The sequence below is a fragment of the Typopeltis vanoorti genome, chromosome 15, assembly GCF_054136105.1.
Source record: "Typopeltis vanoorti isolate ZY-2024b chromosome 15, IOZ_Tvanoo_1.0, whole genome shotgun sequence".
NCBI classification, from domain to species: Eukaryota; Metazoa; Arthropoda; class Arachnida; order Uropygi; family Thelyphonidae; genus Typopeltis; species Typopeltis vanoorti.
This window is the reverse complement of record NC_143563.1, coordinates 67,138,545-67,163,265: the sequence shown is the minus strand read 5'-3', so window position 1 is coordinate 67,163,265 and position 24,721 is coordinate 67,138,545. Positions and strand designations below refer to the sequence as shown.

Sequence of the window (24,721 nt, the reverse complement as noted above, 5' to 3'; positions counted from 1 at the left end):
TTTGGAGTAAAAAAAGTGTATGTTTGAGGGACACCAGCATATAATTAAATTATTCAGAAAAGCCTAAACACAGCAGCCATCACGAATCTACTCTAAGAATTCCCACCTTTTAACAAGAAAGAAATACCCCAAAATGTATTGGAAATTTTTTTTAAAACTTAAAAATAAGAATTGATAATCGTAATTTTAATAATCACTGCTCATATGTTTTGGTAAGCGTAATTCTAATACTGAATATATATTTTTTTTCATAAGAATAATCATACGATACATATTACAGTATCAACATGGATACATTAGCGACTTTTCATGTGTGTGTGTGTGATGGACACCAGCATATAATTAAATTATTCAGAAATCCTAAACACTGCCACCATCATAACTTACTCTAAGAATTCCCACCCTTTAACAGGAAAGAAATACCCCAAACTCTATTGGAAAATTAGTACACCAATCTATAGACAACCAAAGACAAAACATGACGAAAATGACGGATGTGTGTCAACCTGGGAAAATTACAAGATATCTTATCTCAAAAACATCGCCCACAATTTCATAGCCAAACCAAAACACCATGTGATATCACAGAGAGACATATGTTCTCCAGAAATTTCCAAACACATAACGTCACGATTCTTATCTCTAAATATTACCCACAATTCATTAAGCGAACCAAACACACCACGTGATGCCCCTGACAGACGAGGGTCCCAGCGAAATTCCAAACTCTATAATAACACACATCCACGTCACGATTCCTTATCTTATCTTGATCTTGATCTGGTTAAAAGTGTCCCACCAATCATAACACGAATCCTTATCCACTAAAATATCTTCATTTCCATTCAAAACAAAAATGTCACTTATTTACAACTCAAAATGATGTCACTTATCTTTATTTGATAACAACAAACATTCACGTCATGATCCCTTATCTTATCTTGATCTGGTTAAAAGTGTCCCACCAATCACGACACGAATCCTTATGCACTATAATATCTTCCTTTCCATTCAAAACAATAAAGTCACTTATTTATAACCAACAAATGACGTCACTTATTTACAGCTAACAAATGACGTCACTTATCTTCATCTGATAACAACAAACATTCACGTCATGATCCCTTATGTTAACTTGATCTGGTCAGAATTGCGCCACCAATCACAACACGAATCCTTATCTCTACCATCACCCATAATGTCATAAGTCAGTGATCAGTTCTTGTGTCATAAGACACAAGAACTGATCAGTGACACATATGCCCCCAGGGAAATTCCAAACATTACAAACTCATGATGTCACACACAATGACGACATCAAATAAACAACCAATCATGTCATGATTCCTTATCATACCTTGATCTTGATCTAGTCAGAAGTGATTACCCTTCTACTGGGGATTCTTAAAATATAATTTTATTTGCATTTAAAATTAATCAATTCTGTTCAGTGTTCATGCACCAGTTTATGGTCGGCTTCATATAGGAAATACTCACTTTCCGATATATAGAAATTTATTCTACCTTGAAGATGGTTTGCGATAAACAAACCGAAATATCTGCCTGTGGAAATATCTTTACCGTGGTTTAGTGTGTTTTCATTAAAAACACAGAAACGAGACTGAATTTATTGATTTCAGAGAGACAAGATTTTCCCCTCATCATATAAATAGATAAAATTAGTTGCCTGAAAGTTATTGAACAATGACGTATGTTTGGATGCGTAGTTCATTTTATCTGTGACTTACTGCTAACGATATAAAGAACGCCTATGAAAAACTGTCACACGTGGCATATGTCTCGTGATGATGGAGTGTTTCGGAGCATGTGAAATGTTTACCTATGCGTAGTTACTTTGATTAGTTGTTGTCCGGTCATTTCTCAATTTTGGTTTAAATCGGATTTTTTTTTTTGAGAAATTTTTGTAAAAGATATTGGAGATAATATCTTATCTTGACCTTGATCTGGTTAAAAGTGTCCCACCAATCACGACACGATTCCTTTCCACTAATATATCTTCCTTTCCATTCAAAACAATAACGTCACTTATTTACAACTAACAAATGACGTCATTTATCTTCAACTGATAACGACAAACATTCACGCTATGAGCCCTTATCTTATCTTGATCTTGATCTGGTCAGAAGTGCACCACCAATCCTTATCTCTACCATCACCCATAATTCCATACGCGAACCAAAACACAAGAACTGATCACTGACACATATGCCCCCAGGGAAATTCCAAACATTACAAACTCATGACGTCACACACAAATAAACAACAATGACGTCACGATTCCTTATGTTATCTTTATCTTGATCTGGTCAGAAGTGCCTACCCTTCCACTATCCCAGATAATACTGCTGTAAAGAATTCATAATAGTTCTCCCCTTAGCCAGTAATAGCTAATTTTGATGGTGATTAGTTTGCATGGTCCAGAAAAAAGTATACCAAAATGAAGAGTATGGTATTTTAAAATGGTATTGTTTCTGCATTATTCGCCCCCATATAGTGAAAGACATTTTCCTACGATTCGGTTTTTGCCACTTTCCCTTTTTTGTTTACTTTTGCACTTTTGATTTCAAATAAAAACTTTGCTTACTAATATAATCATTTTTATTTGAATTATAATATTATTATCCGAGACCTCGTGTGTGGTAGCCTCCTTCCAAGGAGGTTACCACACACTTCTCCTACACTAGCCGTCATACCTTCTCTTAAACTCATTCACACTGAATTCATTCACCACTTCAAGAGGTAAACTGTTTCACCCACTGGTCTGTGAGAGAAAAATCTAGTTCTCACTCCTTTCTTAACTCCACACAAACTTAACTTCCACGGATGCTTCCCTTGTCCTCTCCCCAACCTTCCATATAACGAATAGTATCATCGGTTGATAGCCTGTAACACACTTTCAGAAGTTCACAAACCCCTATCATATCACCATTCCTTCTTATGCTTACCAGAGTCGACAGTCCGTGTATTCTTACTTCTTTCCTCACAATATGCATTCTATAATCCCGAGCCACAGCTCTTTATCCCACCCCCCTAATCCAGGAGACCAAATCTGCACAAGCACACTAATCTGGTAACATCAGGCATCAAGGCCTTATGAAGAGGCATAATGACCTCCTTATTCTTACAACATCATTTTGTATTGCAATCGTTTCAGCATCGCAATTATCTTATGAGTTGTATTTGCAATTTTTGCATTGTGGCCTTTGAACTTCAGTTTCCTAGCCACCATAACTTCAAGATACCTAGCCTTATCAATTTCTTGGAACATAACCCCACCGGCATAATATGCAGTCAAATCTCATCATGCCAAAGCGCATAACTTTACGCATAACAACACTGGATTCATAACCGTTATCATTTTCCCACTGGTCCAGCTTATTCAAATCATTCTGTAAACGCTGTAAATCAGAAGCATCCTTGATTACCCTACTTATTTTTTTTTTTTTGCATTATCAGCAAACAATTGCACATCTCCTGTTACACCCTTCCTAATGTCATTAATGTATAGATTGCACAACAATGTCCCAAGGACTGGACTCTGAGGTACACCACTGGTTGTCCTTAAATCTGGTAGATTCACACCCATTATATACCACATTCTGATGCCTGTCCTTCAGCCACCCACTTATCCAAGTCAATACTTTACATTTCAACCTTATATTCTCCGGTTTATGCAACAGGCTTTCGTGTGGTGTCCTGTTAAATGTCTTAGCAAAGTCTAACGGTACCATTCCTTTATCCAACTCAGCCATAACATTATTATAGAGCTAACTTGTGAAGTTAAAAAAAGCATCATTCAGAAGTCAAAAAAAGCAACACAAAACCATCATTCACGCGATATTCTCATTATTTTTTCAATATTAACATCGCTTACCTTTAAGCAATAGGAAGAAGATATAAAATAATCAGCATTTTCGTGATCCCAGTAGAAAATCTCCTACTTTCCTCTGCATGTATAAACAAGCGAGAAACAATCGTTAAAGAAGGATGGGGGAGGTGTAATGACCAATATTTCTAACTCCACTCAGAATACTTTCTAAAACTTAAGTGTTGCTAAGTAAAATAAAATGACTTGGAGTTAGAGAATGGATGATAGTTTGACGTGTACAAGTAATAAGATTAACCTAGGATGCTTAAAATAGAACATCTTACTATCTACAGAAGTATAGAATGCTATTCTAGAACATCTAATTCTGTGGATAGGATAGGATCCTATTCCCTCAGTCATACAGCTTGTGAGGGGGGGGGGGTAGCTATATGCTACCATACTAGGGAGATGATTATGAGCAAGGTGGTTTCCCGTTGCCTTCCTTCTCATTTGTAGCTGTGTGTGTGTGCTCACGCGACCGGTTTGTTTGTTTTGAGGGATGAAACACCCGAGTTACCGGGAGAAAAAACCTCCACCACCGTATGAGACTGGTTAACTCACCTTTAGTCGAAAGAGACCAGATAAAGGTTCCTGAATTCATAGATGGGAATCGAACACAGGTCTTTCAGACCAGTAATAGAAATAGTAACCAGAAAGATGCTGGCACTCTAATGGCATGACCAAAGGGCTTCGTTCATACCGATTGAGCTACGGAGACTCGTGGATAGGATAATGCTTAAATAATCCAAAACCCTGCTCTGGAGAACCAACATAGTACTTCTCAAGTCTGATAACGAGAATCATTTATCGCTTAATGACCGCGTTTGTTTTTAATTTTGTATCATATGCACCCAGTGACTAGCAAAACCCAATCCTAGAAACTCAAGTTTGCAAATCTTCCAGTCATTATGATAGAAAAAAAGCGAACAAGTGAAATTTTCATTCCAAAACTTAAAATAACTCAAGCGTAAAATGTTAATAATGAAAAACTATAGAAACGAATAACTGCACAGTATCCTGAAAGAATATGAACGGGAAAATAAAAGCAGTCAAGTCCTTGGGGTACTTGTAATCGCTCAGCATTTGAAGAATTTGCATTAAATAAAAACTTAGGATTGATCTATGTATGAACTGACCTTACAGCTAATTTCATGGCATTTGAGTGCCAGAATCTTTCAGGTTATTATTTCTACTATTCGTTAAAACTTCTGTAAATCTCGATACTACATCGAGAAAAGGAGCAATACACCAAGCTTGTTATTATACATATATTGTCCACAGCGACACTTTGATCCACAGGTGGAATATAAGAGAGTAAAAATAATTAAATTAATACATGTTACCTGAATTTAGATATATTACTTAAAATAAATAGGCTAAATGAATTAAAAACCAATTTTCTGTCGTGGACAGGTAATTCTGATGTACGCGATTATAAAGATTTTCGTTTAAATTATTTTTATTTATAATATGTATTTTAATTTTAAATAACTGATTAGAAGTATGAACGAATTTTGAAACTCAAAAACTTACTTTTAATATTCAGTAGGTTCAAAATGAGTGCCCAATTAACAGGATCGCAAGAGTAAAAATTGTTTGTTTAGCTTTAGGGCAGAAGCAATTAAGGCCACGAGGCCAGAGTATTGTATCTGCTGCATGTGTTCTCCTGGAGAACACATGCAGCATATACAATACTCTGTCTGTTTCGCGAGTTGAAAAATCCTAGTTTCTAGGGAGCCCTTCCACCTTCACATGAGACTGGATAATTCACATTTCATTGAAAACTCCTATAATTGTTCTTCACGTCCTAGACGGGATGCGAACCCAGGTCTTTCCATTCAAAGTGCATCTACGATATGGACTGAACTACGGAGGCTCCCAAGTGCAAAGATGCAGGCAACAGTATACTGCCAGGTTGAATGGCTTCACCATTTGATTTCATGAAAAACAATACACAGAATAGCACAGAGATCTAGGAAAAAATCCAAATGTAAATAATCATTATTCTATGCGAGGAAAATCTGCAATGAATATTACTGTATAATGAGATGGCATCAGAATCATGTAGAACAATAGAGTCACTTAAGTGAAAGAAAATAACGACGAATAAGCTCTTGAGAGTCTCACGTTTTTCATGGGTGACACATCCGCCGTTGTATCATTGTGAATATATATATATATATACAGGGTGTTCGGGATAAATTTGACAGTTTCGTAAGGAAAAAGAAAATCTTCTTTGTATCTATTAAATTTAATGAATTGACAAAAAAAACATTACAGGCAGAGTTAATTACAATACTATCAACAAGATTTACTCAAAATAACCACCATTAGCATCGATCACAGCTTCAATTCTGCTTCGGAACCTCGAACAAGCTGATGCTACAGTCTCCCTGGGAAGGGCCGCAAAAACTGTTTTAATTTTATCCATTAACTGGGCTTTTGTATTACTGGAAGTGCGATTGGTGTCTTTTTCAACTGCGCCCAATACAAAATAATCTATGGGGTTAAGGTCTGGGGAGTTTGGAGGCCAAACATTTGGACTGGTGAAGTCGTAGAAATTTTCAGACAACCATTTTTGACTTTTCCCAGAGGTGTGGCAAGGGGCCGAATCCTGCTGCCATACATACGGCCTACCATTGGCTACCCTTGTTATCCAGGGCTTGACTACAGTTAGCAACTCCACGAACAAAGCCCGAATTCCAATGCCAGGGTTCTTCAACACCTGTTCCTGCAGATTTGCGAGGAATTCTGCTGTACGAACGCAATCAGATCGTCTGCTAGGGATCTTTCTTCTTGCTACATCCTCGTAGTCACCATTGCAAGTCTCTAGTTCATGCCTGATTGTTTTTACTGTATTCAGGGAGCATTGGGCAGCAGTCGTAATATCCTTATTTTGATGGCGGGCACGAATCATCATGATACAAGTTATTCTCTTCCATGATTCAGGTGGGTTCCAGCTATCCATCCTTTCTGACATCTTGTATATGAATGAAGAAGGGTCCAAACTTTTAAATGAAGAGAAGTGTGTGTTAATACATGTAACTTACGGAAAAATATAATTAATTATAAATATGTCAAATTTATCCCGAACACCCTGTGTATATATATATATATATATATATATATATATAAATATATATATATATATATATATATAAAAATATATATATATATAAAGAGAAATTTAAAAGCAACCAATTTCAGACAACATAAAGAAAGGGCAAGCACAGCTCCTTTTATGATTTACCTGTGATTTGCATCAGAAAGACTTCTAGTTGCATCGCTCAAATTACTTTTCGTTCACACTTGTGAGATCTGCTACAAATGAAGGGAGAAGTTGCTGAATTCTGAATGGTGAGCGAAGCCTGCGAATATTGTCTCTGTGCTCGTGCATTGATGCTAATTAAAGTGCATGAAACATTCTGTGGTGTTGAAAAGGAATCTCTCAATGTTATCATCGATTTCTCATATTTTGTCATATTGTTAACTATTCATTTGTAATTGGTGTTTTGATTAATTAGCATAAACATAACATGAGGATACATAGTGTGTTTAGCGAGTTATATATATATATATACGAGCGTGGTCGGAAAAGTTCTCGGCCTAACAATGAAAAAACGAATTTATAATTTCAAAATTATTTTTATATTTCAACATAATTTCCCTTAAGATTAATGCATTTATTCCAGCGATGCTCCAGCGTCATTATCCCGTCCTCGAAGTGGTTTCTCAGTAAGATCTGCAAAATACCCCTCTACAGCTACAATCACCTCTTGATTCGAGAAAAAAAAAAAAAACCTGACCAGCAAGGAAGAGTTTTAGTTCTTAGAAGAGACAGAAGTCAGAGGGAGCCAAATCTGGGGAATACGGGGGGATGTTCCAACAATTCATAGTGCAGATCCCTTAATTTTCCCATTGCCAAAACACCTTTGTGGGCATGTGCATTGTCCTGATGAAAGATGATTTTTTGTCTTCTGCAAATCGGGTCTTTTCTCATGAATTTTTTCGTCTAGTCTGGTTATAAGATCGGAATAATAGTCCCCGGTTATTGTTTTACCCTTTTCAAGATAATTAATAAACAAAATGCCTTTAGCATCCTAAAACACCGATGCCATGACTTTTCCTGCTGATGGAACGCTTTTTTCTTTGTCGCTGAACAACCAGCTTCTGTCCACTGTCTTGACTGCTGTTTGTATTCTGGTTTGGTGAATCCAAGTCTCATCCATAATAATAAATCGACTCACAAAATCAGTTTTATTCTTGTTAAAACGCTCCAAGCACTGTTCAGAAATTTTCATGAGAGTGCGTTTTTAATCTGCTGTGAGCAAGCGCGGCACCCATCTTTCACAAAGCTTTTTTATTTGCAATTCTTCATGCAAAATATATCCTACACGTTCTTTTGAAATGCCTATAGTCTCAGCAATTTCACGCACTTTGACTGGCCGGTCATCCAATAATATCATATCGTGCACTTCATAATGATTTCTGGTGTCATTACATTTTTTGGACGTCCTTCACGTGGATCATCTTCAAGGCTGGTAAAGCCACGTTTAAACTCGGCAGTCCATTTCTTAATTGTCGAAAACGAAGGAGAAGAGTGCGCATAAACTTTTATGAACTTTAAATGAATTTCTTTTGCGCTAAACCTTCTTTTACAAAGAATTTTATAACCGCACGATACTCAATTTTATCCATTTCAAGGGATACAGACAACACTTTTGCTTCAGACAGCTGTATAAAACAAAACTACTTGATAGAATGACTTGCAATTTCACATGATGCTTATGACAGATGTACCAACTTAGAAAAAAAAATCTTGCCGATAGTGTTGCCATCTATGGTCGAGGCCAAGAACTTTTCAGACTACCCTCAGATGTACATACATAGACAGGTACATAGACCACCCTCAGATGTACGTGTACACACACACACACACACACACACACACACACACACACACACACACACACACACACACACACACACACACACACACACACACACACACACACACACACACACACACACACAGTATATACCGGGTTGATCCAAAAGTCACAGAAAAAGTAAAAATTCAAAATTCAATAATTTGAAAAGTATAGACAGTAGCACGATGCGGTTTTCACAGAAATGCACAGAAAGACATGGGATTTTTTTTAATAACGAAAAATTTTATTGCCAGAATAGTTACATTTGTCACCGACAGGTGGCGCTGTAGCAGTAACGGAGCTGCTATCTGTCACTATTTAAACCGTGAGGTACGTAAATTTCAGATGTAGTGAATACTGAAGTTAAACTTTCAGCATTTAACGTTTATTACTGAAGTTAAACGTTCTGCCAAGGTGAGGCATGTTATCGTTACGAGACAAAGCACTTTTAGTTAAGCTGTATTATCAGAACTCCGAATGTGCAAATGTGGCTTTGCGCACCTATCGTTCGATGCGGGATATTAGTAAGGGACCGATGTCTTGTTCCTCACTGATAGCTATGATGAAAAGGTTTGAGGACATTGGCAGTTTGGAAGCACTGCAAGAAGCGGGAGACCAAAAAAAAAAACTATTGCAGTTGTGCACGAGGTCGAACACGAGACCGACACACAATCGGCAGCTTCCGCACATGGGGAATGCAGTGCGCGTGAAATTTCAAGACGAACTGGTATTTTGTACGGGACTGTGTGGCGATCACTCAGGATCATCCTCAAGAGGTATCCTTACGAAATCCAACACGTACAGGAACTGAAACCAACCGATTTCGAGAGACGTCATGAATTTGCAAATTGGGCTTTTCAACAGATGGAAAACAATGCGGACTGGCTGTCAAATGTCCTGTGGACTGACGAGGCACACTTTTCGCTTAATGGAAGTGTAAATGCACACAACTGCCGCATCTGGGTGAGAGAGAGAGAGAGAGAGAGAACCCACACGCGATTGTGAAAACCCCTTTGCATCAGCCAAAGGTGACAGCATGGTGTGTGGGTTCACTGCGTCATTAATTAGAGGCCCCTTTTTCTTTGAGGAAGTCCACAGCGGTACATTTTAAACTGTTTCTCTCACAGGCGAGCATTATGCAGCGCTTTTAAGAGACAGCATCATTCCCTCCTTGCAAGAGAGGCAAGCGCTCCATAGTGTAACATTCATGCAGGATGGAGCACCTCCGCACATCACAGGTCCTGTCCAGCACCTGCTGCGATCGACATTTGGCGATAACCGTGTCCTCAGTCGCTCTTTCTGGCACGAATGGACACCAAGATCTCCAGACCTTACACCTTGTGACTTTTGGTTATAGAACTACTTGAAGTCACAGGTGTACAGAGGTCGGCCGACATCATTGGCCCTGTTGAAAGAAGCTATTCGCCATCATGTGACAGGAATTACAGCTCAAACCCTCTTCGATGCTGTGCAGAGTGTCGTCCATTCTCATGACTGATGGCTGTCACATTGAACATTTGTAATCCAAGCTACGTTGCGAACTATGCTGCTCCACTGCACAAGCTACTGACACAACTGAAGCGTCACCTGTCGGTGGCAAATATAACTATTCTGGTAATAAAAGTTTTCGTTATTTAAAAAAATCCCATGTCTTTCTGTGCATTTCTGTGAAAACCGCATCGTTCTACTGTCTATACTTTTCGAATTATCGAATTTTTACTTTTTCTGTGACTTTTGGATCACCTGGTATACAGCGGCGGCTCGTCTATAGCGGCCATAGGGGCAGGACCCCACCTATATTTGTATAAGTAGCCCAATAATTGTAGTTTTAAAAAATATGTTTCTTGTAATTATTATTTTTTGATCTATTTCCAACATGTTTTATTGATTAATAAAAAAAAATACTGTAGTATTTTGTGGCAATATTGTATAATGAGACTTAGTACGGTCTCTGGGGCCAGCCACGGTTGGCCCTATTTTATACGTGTACTTGCCTCATACACAGGGCATGTATGAGGCAAGTACACTAGCGATCGTATTTGTTTACCGAGCGCAACGCTTATCTTGGGAGCCAGTTTAGTCTGGCCCAGTCACTGTGTTGCACGTAAGTACATAGCGCGCGATTCTTTGATTGTGAACCACGTGCACTAGCAATCGTGTTTCTTTACCGGGCAGAACGCTTATTTTGGGGCCCGTTTAGTCTTGCCTAATCACTGCGTTTATACGTAAATAGCGCGCAATTCTTTCATTGTTGTATTATTTATTCTCGTTGTTGTTCTGTTGTATTGTTTTTAGTGTGTTTAATTATTGTTGTCGTTTTTTGTTATAATTTATTTTAAAGTTTAAATTTTTATTAGTCCATAAACAATATATTTTAACTATGAACAAAATCGATAGTTTATTTGGAAAAACGTTTCTCGTTTTTCAAATTGTAAAAAAATTAATATCTCAACGCATCAGTGGAGTCTGACTAAACATATTGTAATAGAAATAATACTATAAATCAATAATAGAACCACTATATAAATATAAAAAAAATTAAGTTGTTTTTAACCCCTGGCCCCACCTGTTTCTATTATCACCAGCCGCCACTATATATATAAAGGATGTTCCAAAATTCACGCAAGATTTAAATTTAGCGCCATTTGTGCGGTAAAGTGTTGCCAACGAGAAAAAAAAAAAAAAATACAGCGTGACAGCTGACAGTTCGGGGTTATTAAAAATGGAGCGCTACACGAAAGAACAACACATTTTCATTGTTGAGCAATATTTTAAAAATAATGAAGGTTTGGCAGCTACAGTTCGCAATTTTCGTACAAAATATGGTCGGAATAGTGATTTAACTTCATCAACTGTGAAAAGATTAATTAAAAAATTCAAGGAAACTAGATCAATTAGTGATCTTATACACTCTGGCCGTCCTTCAACAAGTCGTTCAACAGAAAACATCGAAGCAGTTCGTGAGAGTGTTGCTGAGAGTCCAGGAACATCAATTCGGCACCGTGGTCTTGAACTGGGCATTGCGAGAAGCTCTCTACAGCGTATTCTCACGAAAGATTTGCTTACAAACATCTTTATGCTTACAAAGTTCAATTGACTCAAGTACTGAAGCCTACTAACCACACACAGCGAAGAGAGTTCGTTGAATGGATTATGGAACAACAACAAGTGGATGCTTATTTTTCCAACAAAATCATCTTCAGCGATGAGGCTCATTTTCATCTTGATGGCTTCGTTAATTGACAAAATTGTCGCATTTGGGGTTCAGAAAATCCACGAGTGATTGTTGAGAAACAAATGCATCCACAACGTGTCACCGTTTGGTGCGGATTTTGGGCTGGAGGTATCATCGGTCCATTCTTCTTCGAAAATGCGGCTGGTAAGGCAATAACAGTTAATGGTGCTCGCTATCGCGACATGATAATCCACTTTTTTGTGTCTAAATTGCAAGATATGGCTGTGGACGACATGTGGTTTCAACAAGACGGTGCCACATGCCATACAGCCCGAGAAACAATTCAATTACTGCATGAGTCATTTCCTGGTCGTGTAATTTCCCGTTTTGGTGATAAGAATTGGCCGCCCATATCCTGCGACTTAACGCCGTTGGACTTTTTTCTTTGGAGTTTTTTGAAGTCTAAGTTTATGCCAACAAGCCCACGACCACCCACGCCTTGAAGGAGGAAATTGAGCGCTGTATCAACGAAATTCAGCCACATTTATGCAAAACGGTTATGGAAAATTTCGACAAAAGAGTGCGTATGTGCCAGCAAAGCCGTGGAGGCCATTTACCCGATATGCTATTCCATGCATAACCCTATACTGTATACTTTATGAATCAATAAGAAATTACAATTTTTAATTAAAAAAACCTGTGTTTTCTATCAAAATTACTTCTTGCATGAATTTTGGGACACCCTGTATATATATATATATATATATATATATATATATATACAGAGAGAGAGAGACGGAACCAAAGAAGCAACACTGGCTTAAAAAAATACACTTTCAACAGTATCTCTTTAAATACGCCGTTGTATTTATCTTTATAGAGAAAGAGTATTTATTAATTTTTGTGAAAGAATTCCAACTGGCTGTTTTAGTTTAGCTGCGCTCTCGGTTTTCAAATGAAGGTGAGTCATCTGATCTCATACAAAGGTTGATGTGTTGGGAGTGGGGGGGGGGGATTTATCCACAAAAATCGAGCGTTCTTCTGGCAAATTGGTCAGAAGAACAAACCCCGTTAACAGACACAAGCACTGGCCTCCTATCCTTGCTTCTATCGTAATTCCACCAAACAACACGAACAGCTGCGTGTACTCCTATATTGTTGAAAAACCGAATGGGACAAAAGTAACTACACATTTACTGTTATTGTCTCCTATTTAAGTATCCTTTCCAGTAGTTTTTCATCAATGAGCATCAATAATTGAAAGGCAACATATATGCAATAATCAACGACTGAAAAACACACTGAACATTGCAAGAACAATGGATTGAAAATATATCCAGTGGATAGCCATGAACTGCAAGAAATGGCTTCCAAAATTATATATCTTCCGAAGTCGAAAATATACAATCTTCAATTTCTTCAAACAGAGCTTCACGAATCAACCGTTATTTGAAGAGATTGGTGGGGAAGTCTTAAAACAAACTCATCATTCTATCTCCGAAAAACTCCAAGCTACAGATGATTTTTCAGATGATTTCGTTTTTCTCAAAGTAGCCCGAAACTTCAGTCATGTTTTATATAGTAATATGCTTAAAATGTCATCCTCAGGTACTTCATTTTTTTTTTTTTTTTACTTTTAGGACTGAAAATAACTTTCTTCACATTCGCTAGCAAGTGTTCGAATCTAAAGCATCAATGAAATGTCGTAGCTCATTTTAAAATATATAAAATACTAAATGCTTTAAAATATTTACTTTACAGAGGTTTTTTTGGTCATGGTCACTTTATTCTAATTTGATCAATTCTATGTTCAAAATTTATATCAGAAAATAAATTTTCTCCTAGTCTGCATATTTTCTAGTTTACAGAGGTTACGAATAGCATAGGCGAAAGTTGAAGGTGGGTTGCAGTAGGACGGGAGTTAGAGGTCTGGTGACAAAGAACGAATCTATTTCACTTTTATCCTGTAGCCAAAACGAAAATCTGTAGAAAAATGCATTACACAAAAAGGAAAAAAAAAGATAAAATGATTATTATACACGAATAAATTCCATCGCCAGGTATGGTATTACCTGCTGATTTTTTAGGTCTGGAGTGGCCTGGAAAAAAGTCCCATGTTTGGTCTCTACAGTAGGATTCCGGATTGTATATAACCCTTAGTATACACACAGCATTAGTTCACAATCCGGAATTCCTGATGTAGGAATCCTGCGGACAACAGCAATGTTCCCGCATTATTCTCTTCAAATCCCCTACTTATAATGAATACTTTGTGACATGGATCGTTAGCATATGAAAGGGTAGAAGGACATATACTATGAAGCCAATGCATTTATATCTGCATTGGCTTCATAGTTCTACATTGGCTACATATGTTCTTCTGGTCGATTTCTCTTTTTTTGTCACCAAAAACCCTAGTTTTCGGGAGAAACCCCCCTTCCCACCTCAATATGAGACCAGCTCTTCAACTTAAAAGTTCTTATAAAGGCGCTTCTAGACAGGATTCAACCCCAGGTCTTTCCATCCAAAGGATGTCGTCAATGCTGGGCTACCCAAATTCAAAAGCTGATCCAGTTTAGGATGCGCACAGTCGTTTATAACATCAGTTGTGTAGAACCTAACACATGACCAGTGGATAAAACCATAACGTAAGCAGTAACCTTCATCATTAAATTACAAAAGTTCATCACTGAGACAACAAAATCAGTCATCCCCATATCCAAATATGCCCATGAAACGTAAAGAGCATGTCCCATGACTCTTCGCTCAAGAACTAATTTCCATTTCTACCCGGTCCATGGTCTGTGTGTGTTAACCACCCATTCCAATCAAGGATGGGAATTCACTGGTTTTAACAAAAATCTGGAATGTAGCTCTTCAGCAAATATTCGTGGCTGTCTAAGTACCATGTAAAAATTCAAGGGACTGTAGCTGCTTGAAACTGTAACCAGATTCTTTAGATCTGATAACAAGATGAAGTAACCAGCCTCTCAAGGAGAATTGGCTTCTGTGAGTCAGAATTTTATGTTTGCTTGGTCATATCGTCACCAGTGGACATCTTCAGAATGTTACCAACTAAAATTTTATAAATGCTAAATTGCTACATACTGTACGCCCACAGATGCGAGACCCTTCGACATATCTGCATATAGCAGAAGGAGAATCCATTCCGATAATAGGGTAATCAATCCGTCTTTTGGGATGAGTTGTTTATTATTACACGTCGAAAATTAACTTCTCTTTTATGAACATTGTAGTTTTTAAAGTGGTAACTATTTTGCTTGTATAACAGTTGGAAAATTTTACGTTGAAAGCACACGTGATTTCGCGTGTTGGTGACCGATTCGTACATCCTTTATTTCTTTCTCCCCTTCAGCAGGAATTTACTATTCTTGGCAATCTGCCAGACCCGGTTCTATGAACTGTGGACGTACAATAATAGCATCTATATAGACAGGCATTATTCCACATCATTCTCCTCTAATATGTTAACTCTTTCCGTTCGATATACAAAATCAAAATAAATTCTGAGCGAACAACAGATCTCTTTTATTGGCAACAGCACTGCGTATCGAGTCGTATCCATTTGCTAAAATCGGAGGGATGCCCGATGAATTTGGTTAAGATAGTATTATTGTACTGGCAGCCAAAAACAAATTAATTTTTACTATTCATATATGTCACTAAACAGTACTTTTTTTTAGAATGGAGTGGTAGTGATTTGTGTTATTTTTAATTTTACTACTGAATTTATAGAAAAGCAAATATCGAACTTTATTTTCTTCTGTGTGACTTCAGTCCAGTGTATTTGGTCGGTTTGGGGAATGAAAATTCTGCTACCTGAGACCAGCTAACGCACTATCAATTGGAAAAACCCTGATAAAGATTCTTCTCCTCCCAGACGGGATTCGAACAGGGGTCTTTCCAACCAAAGAGCACCGTCGATTCCTAATATACGGAGGCTTGAAGGAAGTGGTAAACAATAAACTTAGTAGACCTCACACGATGAACAAACTGAAAAGGCTGTTCAGAAACATTACGGAGTATTTGAACCAAATGAATGAACAATGATACAAGACACCTCTTTGATACGACTTGTCTTTAAAAAAAAGACAAAAAAAAAGCTTCATTTCTGTCTAAGCAGAAATGAAGCTCTTTTTTTTCTATAAATAGCCTACATCTTTTTTTTCTATAAATAGTCTACAATATGCTGCCATAGATGGCAGCATATTGTGAACAATAATTTTTATTAAAGACTGCCTTCTACAATCACTAAAGGAAAGCTTACGAAAACCGAAATTTATTCCTGAGATGTGCATCCTATAAAACTAGGGTTTCTGTTTACCGTCAAGATTAGGTTTTAGATAAAAGAGGAAATCCTCAAGTTTTTACCGTTTAAATGTTATTAAACCTATTCTTATACTGAACTTAAAGCCAAACAACAAAATGATGGACACACTCTGCTTTGAAAGGAATATTCCACCTAAAACCAGAGGCTTCAAACGAGACGTTTGAGGCTTTGATATAAAGCATGTCGATCACTTGATTCCAGTTACAGTTGAATATATAAAGTAATAACTTTTGAGGTTTTTTTAAAAAATATTTTTAGAAATATAAGTGCAATAAGTATAACTATTACACTTCATACCCTGAAGGTTTACCACCAGAATTTTTTCGATTGAATATATTCTTCCAAAACATCTAAATCCCATTTTCTTATTCTCTAAATGCGAGAATATTGGGATTTTTTATATTGTTATTTAAGTGAATTTGGGCAAATTTTGGAAAAATTACTAAAGCAGCCTAGAGACTTGTTTATTGCAGTACCGGAAAGAGAGGCAATCGGAAATCGTTTCATTCTTGACATACTCTTAAAACGAAAATGAAGAATTAAATATAGACCAATTCATGCAATCATTACGTCCTTTTTTGTTGTCGTTGTTTTTGTGTGAAACCATAATTAGTCTATTTTAAGACAGCTAAAATTTCTGTCATTATAAACGGAGAGGGAGAGAGGGGGGGTCGCCAGTAATTCATAAAATATATGCTGAAATACGTAAAAATAGGTGTTTCACCTGAATAATTTAAGTCAAACGAAGCAGGATATGTATTACATGAACACGACCTTCGAAGACTGTATTGAACTTAAGGAAGGTAACTTAACAATGACAGAGTTATCGAACAGAAGGGAAAATCCCACACATAAAGATAATAGAGAGATAAGTGAAGAAACTAGAGCGCTTTCTTCTCACTTTCTTTTCTTCCGAAATTAATTTTAAAATGTTGGAAGCAACAAGCTTCATGTTGAGTACTTTTACAAAATAAAAACAAAAATGCTTATGTTTGCATTCGTGCATTTTTTGATAAAATAATCGTTACCTCAGCTTCAATGGCATTTGGAGATGTATTCTGTTATCTGATGTCATCTTTTGATGTCAGTTTTTGAAGCGTCTTAACATCCAATTATCTTCACGTGTAAAAGTTGTGAACGTCATACTTGTAAAACCCTGATCGTGTTCTTGGCACTCTTCCAATGATACGAGCATTGTTCCTATATTATGAAAGATAGATTGTTTTAGTGTTGTGCAAGATAAAGTTCTATACTTATTCCTACGAAAATGAAATATGCTTTGATATGGTAAATAAATAATATATTATCGATTAGAGATATACAGTCTAATTAATAGTGGGTCAGGGTCACTCACCCAGAAAAGAAAAAAAAAACCGACGTTATACGAGGTGAGCTCACGGTTTTGAATTGTTCAAAATGAATGAAAGGCCAACAGTAAAATTGAATTCAAGAAAACAGATATTGATACCAATGCATGCAATCTTTGTCAGATGCCTCGAACAATTGTCAGAAATTTCAACAAAAATGCAAACAGAAAACTTCAGGGTGTTCGTTTTAACTCACAAGGTCATGCTACGCCCAGCAACCGTAGCAGGGTGTAAACAGTGTGCTTATTTGAAAGAATGATCTAGTTCGCAAAATATAATTTAGAAATTGTGCTTAAAACTATAATTGTGATTATTCAGAAAAGATTTGGTTTGCGAGATTATTTTTCTCTCCCTTAACATAGCTATGCGAATCCACTGGCTTCACTATTCTGGTATAATCTGCTCAAAATCAACTCTCTCTCTCTCTCTCTCTCTCTCTCTCTCTCTCTCTCTCTCTCTCTCTCTCTCTCTCTCTCTCTCTCTCTCTCTCTCTTGGCTCTACTACCGAAATGTATTAAAAAGGAATATTCAACCATATTTCTGGATTGTAGATATTTTTAATCCATGGAATTTAAACGAATGAAGTTATTCAGAGAGATGCATCATCGATTTCATTCTCACGCATGAACGCCATATAGCAGTTTCCGCGTTTTAAGTTCATGGCCAAAATATATGAGTAAGTTTCCGTGTAATTCAAATCTTGTAGTCGCTTATTTATGTCTAACGAAAGAGATTTTCGAGAATTCGTTTCTTTTTCTTTAGAGCACGTTTCAATAAAAGAGAAAAACAAAATACAGAATGATGACAATTAAATACAAAAACACGAAAATAATAAGACCGAACGTGAGCATCGAAAAATAGTGCATACTGTACTCGCGCAGCATGCTGCGAGATACCTGTATGTAAGCTACGAGAATAGTAATCACTGATGTTGTTTATTATAAACAACACTTATGAGATTGAATGTTTTCTATTTACGTATGTTTATACGAATGAAAACATTATGCAACAAAAATTGCGGTACCAGTCCACTCGGCCCACCTCAAGCCTTTTAAGACAGTAACTCCTAAGAGTATTAAACTTGGTCATATCTAAGTTATTTTATACACTGCCCAAAACAATTATGGGATATTTTATTTTCTGTCGGATAATTATAAATTTCTGCAAATAATTCTACCTATTGGGTACTTTATACATCAATAAATACTTCTTACTTATGGATAGGGTGTAATTGATGAGATATTGTTTAAATAATCGATATTTATTACAAATTTAACAAATTATACATTTTATCGTGAAATAATTTTAACAAGAATACCTGCTAATTGTTTTTATCAGTGTTAGTACTGTAGTACTTATACTTTAAAGACCAAAGATGGTACTTTTTCAAGCTATTTCGGACATCCTCCTCCTCCTCCTCCTCCTCCTCCTCCACACTTCACAGACATCCATATATCTCAATGAGATTTCAATCCACAAGTTTGAGAAGTGAGATAATGTCCATTGGCCAACCAGGTTGTTCGGTATATTCAGTCATTCGACCAACCATTCTGAGCGTTGATGATATTGCAATACATCCGTGAATGAATGCAGTATCATCCATTTACAGTATTTCTATTTTTCTTGTTTGGTGACTCCCAATTTTTTCCCCACATTTTACATTATATTTATTTTACTTCATACACTGTATTTATTTTCACAAGTCCAAGGTAACTGCAGCAGTTTACATCCAATAAAAGAACACTTATTGTAGGTTTTCATTTTTTTTTAAAGAACGAATGAAATATAAAAATCTTAGAATCGTTTAATACGGTTTACAAATGAAGGAGAACAGCACTGGAATGAAATGAAGACGAATACAAATGGCAAATTTAAGAAATACAGAAAATCACAAAAATTAAGCTCCTATTACCAAAATATATCACCAAGTAAATCTTCACATAAAAAGAGAGGAAATACTTCTTGGAGAAGCTTGGAAAGCCTGTCCCCTCCTTTTCTCGATGGGGGACACATTTCTTTCATCTTCTGTCAGTTTTCTTACTCAATCATCCCATTGGCATCACTGTGTGGCCAGAAGGCTACAATCTTGAGCTCCAGCTCGCAGCATTTTAACAGACATCACAATTTAAAAAAACGCTTCCAATTGACCACTATTAACCAGAGAAAAATTCGATCATAGATGTAAAAGAACTTGGAGAAAGTGGGGGAAGAGGGTAAATTGAGCAATGGGTAACAGAAAACAAAACTCATTTCTTTTCCTCTTTCTCCTTAATAGATTAAAAGGCTGTTTCACAAAAAAAAAAAAAAAGGAAGTAGATGGAATGAAATGAGGAGGACGAAAAGTGAATTTGACACTGAACCATTAATAAACGTTAATCACTAGCTTCTCTTGTTTTTACAGGCTTAAAGTAAAGTGAAGGGATTATGGTTGAAAGTTCTGCAGAACAGCATCCATGAAAATAACTATAGAAAAAATAAGGCAAAAACAGAGCTTCTATGAGGAAAGTGACTGGGGTGATCCTATGATGAAAATATCATCCACGAAAGTTTTTGATGCGCCATCCCAAATGTGAGAACAGTATTCTAAGGTTGGACGGATTTGAGATTTACAGTATATAGCATTAGCATTGTACAGGTGAAAGTAGTGCCTTGAGATTAAAATGCTATCAAAGTTTTCTGGAGGTAGATGTAGAGAGAGAGAATGGCAAGAAAATCAGTGTTTAAAGCGGTGGAATATTTTGAATATTTTTGGCAGTAATAAGTGATTATTGAAATAGATGAAATTAGATGAAACATATGTATACGAGATCTGCCTTTTGCCATATTATTAGCTTTCAAAAAATTCTGCTTTTAGGATGACAATTAAATGATATAAAGATGTATATATCAACTGAATGAATATAAACCTTCTCAGCTTTTCACTCTTCAGTCAACATTTACTTGAAGAGACAGAAGTATTAATATAATAATGAGAAGAGGGGAAAAGAAGAAGAAGAATTAGTTGACATTTCTCAAAAAGGAGAAATAAATGATATAGAAAAGACAGATAACAAAGCAGGAACAAACTGCTTGGTTATCTGGATTTTACCTGGAACACGAGATCTGGAGTATAACGGAAGTACCTTACACTATAGTAAACAAGCACAAAGTTCTCGTCATATGATTGGTAATGTCGTAACTACTGCTAATCGAAGTATTTTAGTAAGTTATTCACGACGTCACTCTCCCGTATCTCACTGGCTTTGGGGAGTTAAATGTTATGCAAGAAGAAATGGTAGGGTCGCAGATGCTCTTTCCACACACACACACAGTTAGTAGGACAATCACAAACATCCATGCCCATGGTGGAATTCGAACCGCAACCTTTTGGTTGGAGAGCAAATACGCTAACCACTCGGCCAACCAGGCTGGCTCGAAGTATTTTGGGAGTCTTTATATGATAAAGGAAACAAGGAGGAACAAATTACTAGTTTCAATAGTAAAGCCAATACACATTTTGATCAGTATGTCTATAATTACCAGATCTCAAATAGTTTTATTCATCTGAACATTGACCGAGACATATATTTCGGCATGAATTTTTTGTTAGAAAATGACAAATTCTTATTGCAAAAGTTGGATTCAAAATCTCTTTCCTGAAATCGTGTAGAAAGGTTGCAGAATTATTTAAACAGAAGGTAAAATTTTAAAATGCATTTTATAAAAATTCATAAACTACATTTCATTCGGAGAAAATGTATTTTATTCATAAAATACATTTATCAGAGTGAATTGGTGTGTCTATACATGCATAGATATCCTTAGGCACCATTGGATTAAGCATATTCAAAGAAAACTAGAATAAAAATGTTGATAACGACGAGGAAATCCTTGCTATCCAAAGATTCCGTACGGGCTGGAAACAAAGTGTTAGCTTAATGTTCATTTACATATTTTTGTGAAAGCCCTGGGTTCGATTCCCGTCAGTGACGTGAGGAAGCTTCACCTGGTCTCTTTCGACTAAAAGTGAGTTAGCCGGTCTCATACGAAGGTAGAGGGTTTTTTCACCCGGAAACTCTGGTTTTTCGTGCACCAGAACAGGCAAACCAGCCCCTGTGAACACACACATCTACAGACATAAGACATACCAGGAGGCATAGAGCTAACCACCTTATTCTCGACGCAGTCGCGGTTTCGAATCTTAATAGGCCATACCTAATACGAACGCAACGCGCCACTAGTGCCTAATATACGTACGTATAGGGAGTAGGATGTGTTTCTGCTGCTGAAAACCCGTTAGTAGTCCTCCAGTAAGGACTACTAACGCATAAAAAAAACTGTTGCACAACCAACTCGCCAGACATTATTGTAATGAATAACACCTTTTCTGTATAATAAATTTAGTTTAATCCTTTATGCAAGGATTAAACTAAATTTAATTTAGTTTAATCCTTGATTAAACTACTTTGTTTGCTCATAAGTATGAGCAAACAAAGTTTGCACCTGAAGTATCTTCAGGACTGAGGCAACTCGTAGTAAAGGTGGGCAAAGCTCTCGTCACTCCTTGTCTCAGTATCTCCCATAATGCAAAGCACATTTCCTTCCGGACATGTATAATGCTACGCATTAAGGGAAGGGCTACTACCCAGACCGGTTTCGACCTTTATTGAGGTCTCGTCAGTGGGAGGCTGACCCAGAGGTAGTGATACTAAGGCAGAAGCAATGGAGAAGTCATATTTACCTATAGGAGTTGCCAAAAGGTATCTGACCTTATTATTAAATTACTCTGGATTTAGAGAAAGATGTTTGAAGTTTTTTTTCCACTTAGTTAGACTTGGAAAGGTCGAAACCGGTCTGGGTAGTGGCTCTTCCCTTAATGCATAGCATTATGCATGTCTGCAAGGAGATGTACTTTGCATTATGGGAGATATTAAGACAAGGAGGAGTGATGAGAGCTTGGTCCACCTTTACCACGAGTTGCCTCAGTCCTGAAGATACTTCAGGTAAAGGATTGATACTTGGATAAAGGATTAAACTGAATTTATTATACTCTAACCAAGTGGGGAAAAAAACTTCCAACACCTTTTCTGTATGTGCCAATTTTCTCATTATTTAAAAGCTTAGTTATCCTTTCTAACTTACTCATCTGCTTTCACATACCATGAAACGTACTAGCGTTTTATTTAATAGAATTCAAAGACGTAAAAAAAAAAAAAAAAAAGACCGGAAAAGACCGAATAGTAGCCTAGCTTCTTTGTGGAAAAAAGATGCTAGGCTATTATTCGGTTTCTAACGTACGCTTCACATGAAGATTTTGTTCAGATCTAATGGACGATTTACGATGATTAATCTATTGTCAATTTTAAGGAAGACACTCCAGAAAGCAGGCTAGATGACGAAGAAGAAGCTACACATTTTGTATTGGCTTTGGTCTGTGTGGAATACATACTAGTAGCAGTGGCGGCTCATACATAAGCACTGCGACACTGCAACACCCCAAGGAAAAAATGAAAAAATTTAATTTTGTTTGTATTTATAAATAATAACAATGCTTACAACATTACATAAATGCTATACAACATGATAAAGGTTACAGCGTTTGTTTTGACATTGATTGAATAGTTAATAATTGGAAAATGTTCGATTAACGCTTTCGATTACGAAACAAATGCACAGCGATCTAACGCAGTGTCAGAATTATCACGTTAGGCCAATTGCAGCTAGACTCGCCGATATTCGTTTGCGCTTCTTATTGCACGTTACAAGTGATTTCGACACTGCTCGTTTGGGCAGTGTATCGTATGCATGCGCGCCTTATTTCTGTGAGATACGAAACTTTTATTATTGGTGTTTGTTCGTGTTGAGGGTGAAATATTTTTAATAAAGCAATTTTTTAATATGTAAATTTATTCATTAATAAATTGGTTACTGATTAGGAAAAACAAATTTTTTTTATATTTTTTTTATATGCAGCACTGGCACTTGAAATTTTCACCGGCCGCCACTGACCAGTAGGCTCCCTGACTGATTCTAAACAGCGATAGCAGTGTCCAGGATATATCTGATAATCGCTCTGTTTACATGGGGACAAACTAGATTTTTGTGGTTCATTGTTCCAGGCGTATTACAGAAGACAAAGATCTTAATCTCCGATTTGGAATTCGTGAAGTTTTGTTGTGGTAAGGAAGGTGCAGCGTGCCCTTCCCTGTATGTGTGTTTGCCTGTGATCTTGTGAGTAGCTATACTACAGTGGAGCCATAACGTAAATGTGATCATACGTGCAATGGAGATAGCCAGATCAATGATATAACGAAAGTATTACGTTAAGGAAATGGATAAGTAGCAGTGTCAAAACAGATCCTGAGATGAGATGAGCATTTATGTGACTGGTTAAAATGTCACTAACGATTCATGTGTGTGTGAAGAGCGGCTCTGTAAAATATTTATAGCAAATCAGTTATGTGCTTCAGAATTCTAGTTTCGCAGAACAGGCAAAGATTCGAATCTGTGAGTCAGAATATATGAGATTTTCTTAGACAGAATGAAAACTTAATATACTTTCCATACTGTAAACATAATGCAGATAATGGTGTGCTACTGAAAACTAATCTCAACTTGTCGGGAGATGTTCAGGACAACATAAATAAAGTCAGCGTACTTTTGATTACTGTACTCCACATATTAAAATGCTTTTGTGAATGACATTAAAATCTCTAAATTTAACTAATACCATATAAAGCAATACAGTTGTTTCTATAAGAAAACTTCCTTAGAGTTAAAGACATATTACGCAACACTGATGCAATGAAAGCGGAGCCTTTTACAGCATCTGTTCCAGCGAACACAGAGTTAACCAAGAAATTAAACAGATGGCGTTGTTCTACACCACGTGGCGCCAAATGAATCAGTAATAACGTTCCGGTTTTGTCTGGTTATGGGTATTATGCAGATCTTCTGTCAGAAATAGTTTCTTGTTTTCGTTTGTTTGTTTGTTTTATCAGTTGAACTCCTCATATCAGTTCAGTTCTA

General features: G+C 36.7%; 1 protein-coding gene across 2 annotated transcripts in view; it reads right to left on the bottom strand.

The window, feature by feature from the left end:
* LOC150098842 (CUGBP Elav-like family member 4) overlaps positions 1-24,721 on the bottom strand; it is a 913,499-nt gene that overhangs the window by 728,422 nt on the left and 160,356 nt on the right. For both annotated transcript variants that reach the window (XM_090405883.1, XM_090405882.1), the window contains one exon: positions 17,375-17,546. The gene's annotated coding sequence lies outside the window, so the exon portion shown is untranslated. The remainder of the gene's footprint in view (positions 1-17,374; positions 17,547-24,721) is intronic.